General features: G+C 48.3%; 1 protein-coding gene across 3 annotated transcripts in view; it reads left to right on the forward strand.

Moving 5' to 3' along the window:
* PACSIN2 (protein kinase C and casein kinase substrate in neurons 2) overlaps positions 1-9,898 on the forward strand; it is a 126,770-nt gene that overhangs the window by 81,099 nt on the left and 35,773 nt on the right. The window lies entirely within an intron of this gene.

Below are 9,898 nucleotides of genomic sequence, written 5' to 3' on the forward strand. Positions count from 1 at the left end.
ACCTTAGGTGTATGTGGCTGGTGCCTTAGCTGCTTGAGCCACAGGCACCGAGCCTTTTTTTTTTTTTTCTTCAAAGCTGAATTTTGACTGGGCATAAAGGAAGGCCTTAGCATGTAGGCCACTAGGCCCAGATGGCGGGTTTTTCTCATTCACTGTCGGACTTGAAGTAGGTCAGTGTTCTTAAGAGGACCTTGGATAATTGGCAGCCCCGAGTGTGTGGTCAGTATGATGTCCATTCTAAAAGGTGAGCAAACTGATCTTAAAAGAAAACCAAGCAGGGTCACTTTGCGGTTCAGAGATACTCTTTCTTCTGCTTATACTTGGCAGCCATGTTGCTCCCACTGAGTATTTTCCAGCTCACTGAGCCCTGGTATCGTCACTGTGCTTGGCTTCCCAGAAGCCACAGACAGGGACTCTTCAGTGAGAAGACTTTGCTCGGGGCACCTGTTGCAATAGAGGAGGCTGTGATTTGTTGTTTACTGGTTTTGAAAAACATACATGTTATTTGCTATCAGCCTTCCCTTTACACTTTGTATGCCCAGGACTTGTAGCAGGGATGTGATCTTGTGTTGCCAACACTGAGTAATTTCTATGATGTGGACATGGTTGGGAAGCACAGACTTGATGCTGAACGTGGCTTGTTTCCCAGTCAGACTGGTGGATGAGCTCAAGTTGGATGTGCGGGTCCTGGGGAGAGTACCCACATAGGGCGCTCTGAGGCCCAGGTCTGATGGAGTAAGGAGGCACTCTGCAGCGTGAAGGTCGCTGTACATATGCACTCCTGTAATTATTTGGCTTTAATCCACACATGTTCTCTCATAATCTCTTGCTAGTAGGAGGTTCTTTTAAAACATTTTAAACTCAGAGATATCTGAATTTGTTCAATCCCACTCTCCTCAAATGAAAATAGTAGGATGCTGAGAAGATACGAGATTTGCCCAAGACCCCATTGCCATTTAATGGCCAATTTGGGATGAAGCGTCTCAATTTTGGCCCTGAGAGGCATTTGTACTGGTAAGAAATGACTTCTAAATCATCAGAAATTAAATGCTGTTCAGTTGTAGCTTTATTGGTTTGGCTTGCTTGGTTTGGAGGGGGGTGTTATATGTATGTCTGTGTATATTTTTCTTAAAAAATTTGCCTCCCAGGCAGGGCCCTTCGCCAGAATGATTGACCACTGGTGCCACCGCCACCGGTGCCTCCTGGGTGCCCTCCATTGTGTTCAGACTCAGCACTGCTGAGGATTTCTGTAGTTAAGACTCTGACAGCTTATATTTAAAGGAGCTTCATATTTTAATTTTATAAATGCTATTTATTTACTTGAAGTTTCTTAGAAACAAAACAAACCCGATCTGATTTCTGTACTTCCCAAGTGTGAAATGAGCGGCTCTGGCAAGACTCGTTTTTCAGTAACTCAGGTCTTGTCCTCGTGTGAACTCCTCCTTTTCCCTTTCTGTCCATTTCTAATTCATGTGAAATATTGCAGGTGAGATTTTACTACCTACAGTGTTGTGAGATTCATTGTGTGAAGCAGACAGTGAATTACTTTAAGGACTCCTAAAGGCAGCACAATTTTTTGCCAAGGTGTATCTGTGAGTCATTTCTTCCTACACCTCTCAAGGTCTGTTCCCATCCTTTCTTATGGGTTTGCATTCTGTCCCTTAAGTGTAGATTGCGGGCATCAGATTCAGATCTTGCTCTTTAAACTGTGTGAGAGGTCTGTCAGCTCTCTTTGGAGTGCATCAGCCACAGAGCACCAGGGAAACCGTGGGACAGAAGTGGAAGCTGCTGTGCCGTGATGTCCCCAACCCTGGGCTCTCACAGGGGATGACCTGAAACCTCGGCGTCTCATGAGGACCTGGCACAGGGGGATGTGGGAACCACATGTGACATTCTACAACCATTGGAAACACCCAGACAACAGGGAGAAAAAGATCGCAGGATGGCTTATTGGCTGTGAGGACAGCCAATAGGTACATGGGATGAAAAAGTCCTAGGAGTAGAGACTGGTGGGACAGAGCCGGTCCTGCGGAGCCTTGTGGCCTTGACAGCTCCATGCTAGCCAAAGAATAGACATTTCCACTTTAAACCGTTACTGGCTTAGCAGCGTGGGGCGGGTTGAGAGAGCAGCACTGCAACCCCTGAGCGAGACTGAGGCGCTGTGGGACAGCTAATGTGTCTGGTTTAACCAGGTTTGACAGTGCGGAAGAGCCCACTGGCTTAGTCTGTTTAGAAAAATTTGTGTTTTTCCTTAACCTTGTGTAAGAATTTTTTTTTTTTTTTGAGGGATGGGGCATCTCATTGTGTTGCCCAGGCTGACTTTGAACTCTTGGACTCAAGGGATCCTCCTGCCTCAGCTTCTGGAGTAGCTGGGACTACAGTATGTGTCGCAGCACCTGGGTCCGAGATGGTGTTTTTCTCTTTTGTGGGAAAAAGAGGATTGCCCTGCCTTATTGACCCAGAATAAGATTTGGTCCCCACCTCCCATCCCAGCTCTTTCCTCTTTTCTTAATGATGATAGAGCCATGCTGGTTTGCAGTGAAACGGTCCTGTGTCCTAGTGGAGTTCCTAGAACTCCCCTTCCTCTCACTGCCTTTTCTTCAGTTGGCCGTGGGTAGTTCTGTGCCACTAGGTGGCTGGAAATCCACTGCCAGCCGACTTGTGCTTTTAGATGATGGTTTCCACAGCAACCACACTGCCTGCCTGCCTGGTGCTGGCTCTTTCTCACTCTTTGGAAGCCCCTGAGAGCCCATGCTGTCTCACTGTCTGGTCTGTGGGCACGTCCTGGGGGGCCGAGGGCCTCCTGAGTGCAAGCCTCTGTGTCCTTCCCATTGGGGAACAGCCTTTAAAACCCCAAATCTTGCAGTGTACAGGTTGTTTTCCATTGTTGAATTAAATGCACTACATGGTGTTCCAGAGAGCTACAAGTCACTTTGATTTGCTGATCTCTATCTCTTCCTTTGAGGAATGTTCACTTTTCCAGATGAAATCATTGGAAACAAAATAGGTTGTGCCAGATAGTTGAGCTATTTAAAAAAGTGTTCTTGCTTTGCTAATGATGCAAGGTGGTGTATTAACCAGGCCTGACTGCCTGAGAGCCCATAGCTTGTAGGGGGCAGCTTGAGGTCTAGACAGAAGTGGGAGACTCTGTCCTTTCTGGACACAGAAGAACAGCCTGAGCCAAGCCAAAGCTGGCAGCAGAGAGGACCTGGAGCCTGTGGGCCCCAGCTGGGTTGTCAGGTGGCAGGAGGGTGAGGCTGGTGGTAGGCAGCTGGGCGTTGAGCCCTGTGTCCCACACCATGGTTGCTAAACCCATTTGTGTCCAGGTTAATGTGTACAGTAGTGTCTGTGAAAGAATTCTAACCACTAGTGCTAATGCACCTTCACATAAACGCTCCCATTATTTTTCATCTGTGGGTCTTTAGTCTGCATCAATCAGAATTACTTAGACTCTTCAGTTCATTGTTTCTTATCCTGAATCTGTCCAGCAAGTTTTTATGGGGTGACTGTTAATGTGTTGGATTCTAGACACAGGGGCAATAGCAGCGAACAGAACTGGTAAGAGTCCCTGCCCTCCTGGAGCTTACATTCCAGCAGGGCAGATGGATGAAAAACAATTGATGTGTCTCTTACAAGGCACTGAGTACTTGGAAGAGAACAGTAAAGCAGGGAGGCCCTGGCAGGGCTGGGGAAATGGGCAGAGGGGACCTCATCGGAGGCTAGTACAGCCCATGGAACAGGAGGGGGACCATTCTAGGCAGCAGGTGAGTAAGCAGTGCCAGCACCGGCAGAGGGCTGGCGTGGCCAGAGCTCAGTGTGGGGAGGGTGGCAGTGGCAAGGGTGGGGTCTAGGACAAGGAGTTGGGCAGAGTGCAGGCTGGAAGGACCTGGGGCTTTTCTCTGCTTTGGAGGCTTGAGAGCACTGATGGTCTCACTTGCATTTTGAGAGGGTCACTATGGTAAGGATAGACTGAAGTGGAACGAGGGGAGGCTGGGAATTCCACCAGGGGACAGACGACTCTGACCACACAGAGGAGAGATGATGGTAGCAGAGATAGTGGGAGGAAGTGGTGGGTCTGATCCTCTCTACCATTTTGGGAAGGCAGAGCCAGTCCAGGAGGCATGTGTGGCCCCCTCAAAGCTATGCCATGGCCCCTGCCGCTATGTGGCCACTTACAAACAACGTGGGGTTCCTTTGTATTCCAAACCATCACAGGCTGATAGTCAAAGCATCTAATAGTTTAGGAAGTTATGAGGTGAGATGTGGAGTCCCCTCTACCCTCCTGGTACCCCCAGAGCAGAGTCCCTGGGGCCCCACCAGGACTTTTTGTATACTGTTTAGCTTTCATGGATTCCAGACTGTGCCTGCTGGGCTGCACGCCTGTGTCACTTTGTTGTGTAGGCCTCTTCAGCTCTGTGCTCCCAGCTCTGCCTCGCCCCTCCCCGCTGGCTCCCTGGTGCGCTGCTCCACAGGTGTCCTGGTGTTTTGTTTTTATTTTTGATGGACATTGACTTAGTTCTCAGTGGGCTTTTTTGTTTTTATTTGTTGCTATTAAAAATAATGCCTCAGTGAACACATATACTTGGTTCTCTTGGGTGAGTTTATTTATAGGATAAATTTTTAAAAGAAATAATTGAGTCAGGCCAGGTGCAGTAACTCATGCCTGTAATCCTAGCACTCTGGGCAGCTGAGGCAGGTGGATTGCTTGAACTCAGGAGTTCAAAACCAACCTGAGCAAGGATGAGACCCTGTCTTTACTAAAAATAGAAAAACTAGCCAGGCGTTGTGGCAGGCGCCTGTAGTCCCAGCTACTTGGGAGGCTGAGGCAAGAGGACTGCTTGAACCCAAGGTTTGAGGTTGCTGTGATGCCAGGGACTCTGCCCAGGGTGACAGAGTGAGACTCTGTCTTAAAAAAAAAAAAAAAAAGAAGAAGAAGAAGAAAGCATTGCATTAAAGGACACCCTGCCCTCCTCCCAGTCCTGCAGGTACCTGGGCTCCTGCCCTGCTGGGGGTTGGGACCCAGCGTCCCCTCCCACAGTTGTCCCTGAAAGGCCCTTCACCTAGCCCTCTCATGCCTGCTCCCCATCTTCTTGAGGTCCTTGGAGAGGCGACATTCATTTCTCCACAAGTCTCTCCCTGGGTCTTTTAGAGCACCCCATTTTTCATGTGCTTCTCACATTCCGCAGCTGTTTGTATTTTGCTGTGTGTTATTCTGCCCTCTGAGGACATGCCATTCGGGCTCTGCTCACTGCCAGTCACATGGAGCGGCCAGGACCAGGAGAGCCATGTGTGCTGGGGGGAGGTGTCACCAGCAGTGAGGACGGGTCCTTCTGTGATACCTTCTGTGGTTAGTGGAGCAAAGAGGAGGGCTTTCTCCGAGGCCACCTTTCAGGGGAGAGGAGGAACCCAGTCCTCGTACTCAGAATGTCTGTGCTTAACAGCAGTAGCCAAAAATGGCCTAAAAACATGGAAGTGTTCTGTTGTTTCTTTTTGGAACAAATTGAGGACAAGGTTAGATGTAATTATTGTAATATATATCTTTTGTTTACCTGATGTCTGTTATCAGGCCCAAATGGGAGGAAGGAGGTTACACCAGCTCCCAGCATGGGCCAAGGGCACCTTGGCAACCTGTTAGCCTCTGAGACTGTGTACACCGGTTAAGGAATGGCTCTGACTCAGGGCATCTGCATACGTCAGTGGCACAAGTCACTGGAGTCCAAGATTGGAAACTGTTTACAGTACCTCAGTCATTCCTGGCTTCCCAGATGCCTAAGCAGTGCTTCTCAGAACGAAGCATGTATTCAACAAATGGCCTGTTAGGCTTCCCAGATGCCTAAGCAGTGCTTCTCAGAACGAAGCATGTATTCAACAAATGGCCTGCTAGGTGCCAGGCCAGGAGATCACAAATGTTTTTCAAGAGGGTGGAGAGAAAGGAATGATGATTTAAACATCTTTACATTAGGATTTTTGGCTTGCAAGTCGAAGGTTGCTGCTTATGCAGGTATGATGCCAGCAAGGTCCCAAGCAGGAGCCACTGTCTCTGCTTATGTGGACTGGAATTTTTTTTTTTTTTTGAGACAGAGTCTCACTTTGTCATCCTCTGTAAAGTGCTGTAGCATCACAGCTCACAGCAACCTCAAACTATAGACACCTGCCACAACACCCAGCTATTTTTTGATGTTGTTGTTGTTGTAGTTGTCATTGTTGTTTAGCCCTGGGCTGGGTTCGACCCGCCAGCCCCAGTGTATGTGGCTGGCATCCTAACCTCTGAGCTACAGGTGCCGAGCCATGTCACTGGAATTTTAAGGTCTCCCAGGGGAGCCAGCCCAAAGGACTACCTGCTGACCCACCAATGACTGGTGGTTCGCTGAGTGGCTGGCAGTTCTGTGCTCCTCCTGAAGAGGTGGGAAGGGAGGTAGGCCAGAAGTCCCTGCTCATCCAGGCAGGCTCTCATGCTCATGCTCAGGCCTTTAGTGAGCACCTGAGAAATGCAGCACTGTGGAGGCCCCAGAGCTCAGTGGGCAGGAGACCCACAGCGGTGCCCCTGCCCTGCCCAGCCTGCAGGACCTGCAGCGGGGCTCTGCCCAGCCCTGAACTGGTTTTGTGCTTCTGTCTTTGTCTTCCTGTCATTATCATCCAGGTTACTAGCTTCGTTTTTAAATTTTCTATTCTAGAATAATTTAAATCATTCTGTTAATATTAAGCAGGTCATTATTAAAATGTTTATTTTGATAATAAAGTTCCTAAAAATCAAAAACTATTTTCTGATTTCCTGGTTGCTCCTTTTTCTTAGCAGCCTATTCATGTTTTATGGGTACAGTAACCCTTGACTGTCTTGAAAATTCTTATCAGCTTATTAGGATTTCTCTTTTGTTCCCTCAAGTATCTCTTTTCCCCAGAGGTCCTACTGGTCTGGCATTTTAGGCAGCTTCTTTGTTTTCTCCTGGCTCCTACCTGTTCGCTTTCCTCTGGCCTGTCCTCTAGCCTGCTGCTCCATCATTACCTGCATTGTTGCAGGGTCAGCCTTGTTAACTCACTGGGCCTCTAGGAGGAAGGAGAGGGAGGTGTATGTGCCCCAAACATGACACTGAATCAATGCTTGGAATTCAGGTGGCATGTTCCTGTTTCAGGAACACACAGTGTAGCCATGACAGAGAATCTGGACTGGAACCAGGTGCAGGAAGAGTGTCCGATAGGAACGCGCTCCCTTGGGTGCTTCTCTGGTTCCGAATTCGCGGAGCACATTCAGCATCATCTTCAAAACCTGAGCTCAGTTTCCTTGGGACGAGATAATCAGTCACTACTGGGTGCTGGGCAGTCTGGAATGTCCAAAAGAAAAGCCAGACCCAGGCCCTGTCCTCGGAAGGAGCAGTATTGACTCACTGGTCACTTTGTACTTTCCCAAAGTTTTCTTCACATCTCTTATCATGCCTAAGCCTCTTAATACTCCTTGAAGTAAAGAGGGCCTGTGACATCCTGCACCACAGACAAGGACAGTGGCTCTCAGAGAGGACAGATGACTGAATCCCAGGGGTGCAGCCAAGGCTCATTTCTGCTCAGTATCACGTTGTCTTCCTAGAGCTCTACCTTCCAGATGAGAAACACCCAATTATTAAATACATGTTTTATATTTTGTGGCATTGGTAAATAGATTTCAAAAGCATCCAGCACCATTTGCGGCTGGCTTAAGATCCAGGAAGAATGGATGAAGCAGGCCAGGAAGTGGCGCTTGATCCGCTGCTCTAGGTGGTGGTGGGGGCTGCTGGCTCAGGATCCACGGGAAAGGACATGCTATGAGAGGTGACCCCTGGGCCCAGGCGAGGTGGCTCGTCCAGTCTCTGTGATATCCTAGCAGTTCAGGTGACTACAGAACAGATTGCGAGCCAGTGTCCGGGCCCTGGCTGGGGTTCTGTCCATAAGAATCTGCTGTTAGGAGAGTGCGTGTTCAAAACTGTGTACCTGTCTCTGCTCAGTGGGCTGTCTCTGGTACTTTATATTTTGTGGCCTTGGTAAATAGATTTCAAAAGCATCCAACACCATTTGGGGCTGGCTCAAGTATAAATTGAAGTACCCTGATCCGCTCTGACCTTTGTATCTATTGCCGCATGGGAGTGTGTTCACCTTTGGAAGCTCTGCAGTCCACAAGATTACGCCCTTTTAATTAGCAGTTAGATTTTAGGTTGTAGGACATCAGATTCATTTAAGTTTGAGGTAGTTTTTGGAAAACATCTTGGCATAATGGAGAGAATAGTACCTTAGACAATAGCCAGAGTTGGTGTGAGATGCTCGTCTCCACCATCCATTACTTGGATAGCCATGGGTAAATTATAGTACCTCCCTAAGCATCAGTTTGCTCTACTATAAAATACGGATAAAAGTAATGATAATTGGCTCGGCGCCTATAGCTCAACTGGCTGGGGCGCCAGCCACGTACACCTAAGGTGGTGGGTTCGAATCCCCAGCCCGGACCCGCCAAACAACAATGACGGCTGCAACCAAAAAATAGCCGGGCGTTGTGGCGGGCGCCTGTGGTCCCAGCTACTTGGGAGGCGGAGGCAGGAGACTCGCTTGAGCCCAGGAGTTGGAGGTTGCTGTGAGCTGTAATGCCACGGCACTCTACCCAGGGGGACAGCTTGAGGCTCTGTAAAAAAAAAAAAAAAAAAAAAAAGTAATGATAATTATTAAGTAATAATAATGGCAACACTCCTAAATACATTATTATTTGCTCTGTCCTTAGCACTCAGTGTGGACCACATAGTGTCCGAGGCCCCTGTATGTATTTGACTCTCCCCATGATTCTTGATTATAGGTTCCATTTACAGATAAGACAGTTGTGGCACAGAGAGGGTAGTAACTTGCCCACTGTTGCCCAGGTAGTAAGTAATAGATCTAGGATTCAAACCTAGGCAGCCTTACTCTGGAACCTATGTTCCATACTCTTGATTCTAGACTACCTTGCAGAGTTGTGAAGATTAATGTGATAACATCTGGACCAGTAGCTAGAACAAAGTCTGCTTGAAAAGCATTGCCCACTCTGTCCTGCCCCTTCCTGTTGCTAAGCTGAGGCTTTAGACCTCTGACTGTGGTAGTTTAGGAACTCCGCTGAGCTCCTGACTGAGGGATCAGAATATAGGGTAAGGCAGAGAAAGGTGTAGTCACCTTTTCACCAAGAAATCCAAGGGTCTCATCTGGGCTGTGGGCAGGTCGCTCCAGCAGACTGATTTATGCTTATAAACGTAGTGAGGGGTCCTTCGGCTTCTTCCCTCCTGCACGGGAAATAGTTCCTCCTTTACTTTTGCCCAGACTCATGAATCATGACCTACTCTGACATGATCAATGTAGCTTGTTTTTACAAGCTGTGGCTCCAGCTGAGCCACACATCGGCTGTGTCAGAGTAAGCTGATCTGAATTTTGGGCTTCAATGGCTGAGATGAATTGGTCAAGATAAGGGTAGGGGGGAACAGTGCCCAACAGGGAAACATGTTGAAAACTGGAGAGTGGGGTTAGGGGTTGAAGATGGTATTACTTCCGCTCACATTTTATCCCAGGCTCTAGCCCTGCTGATGGGTAGGGACAACTGGGCCGGGTGAGCCCGGAGACTCTTGACTCTGCCTGTTTTTGCATGCTCTCCGTACATACTCTCTGCCCCTTGCTCCAGAGGGTGGGGAAGATCATTTATAAGATTATCTATCTGTTGATTTGAGAATGCAAACTGTTCTTCAGAAAGTTCTTCAAACTTGTCGTAAGATGTTAAGGTTTACTTGTTTTTTTTTTTTTTTTTTTGAGACAGAGCCTCAAGCTGTCCCCCTGGGTACAGTGCCGTGGCATTACAGCTCACAGCAACCTCCAACTCCTGGGCTCAAGCGAGTCTCCTGCCTCTGCCTCCCAAGTAGCTGGG

Source organism: Otolemur garnettii, unplaced genomic scaffold (genome assembly GCF_000181295.1).
Source record: "Otolemur garnettii isolate 467f Iridium unplaced genomic scaffold, OtoGar3 scaffold00007, whole genome shotgun sequence".
NCBI classification, from domain to species: Eukaryota; Metazoa; Chordata; class Mammalia; order Primates; family Galagidae; genus Otolemur; species Otolemur garnettii.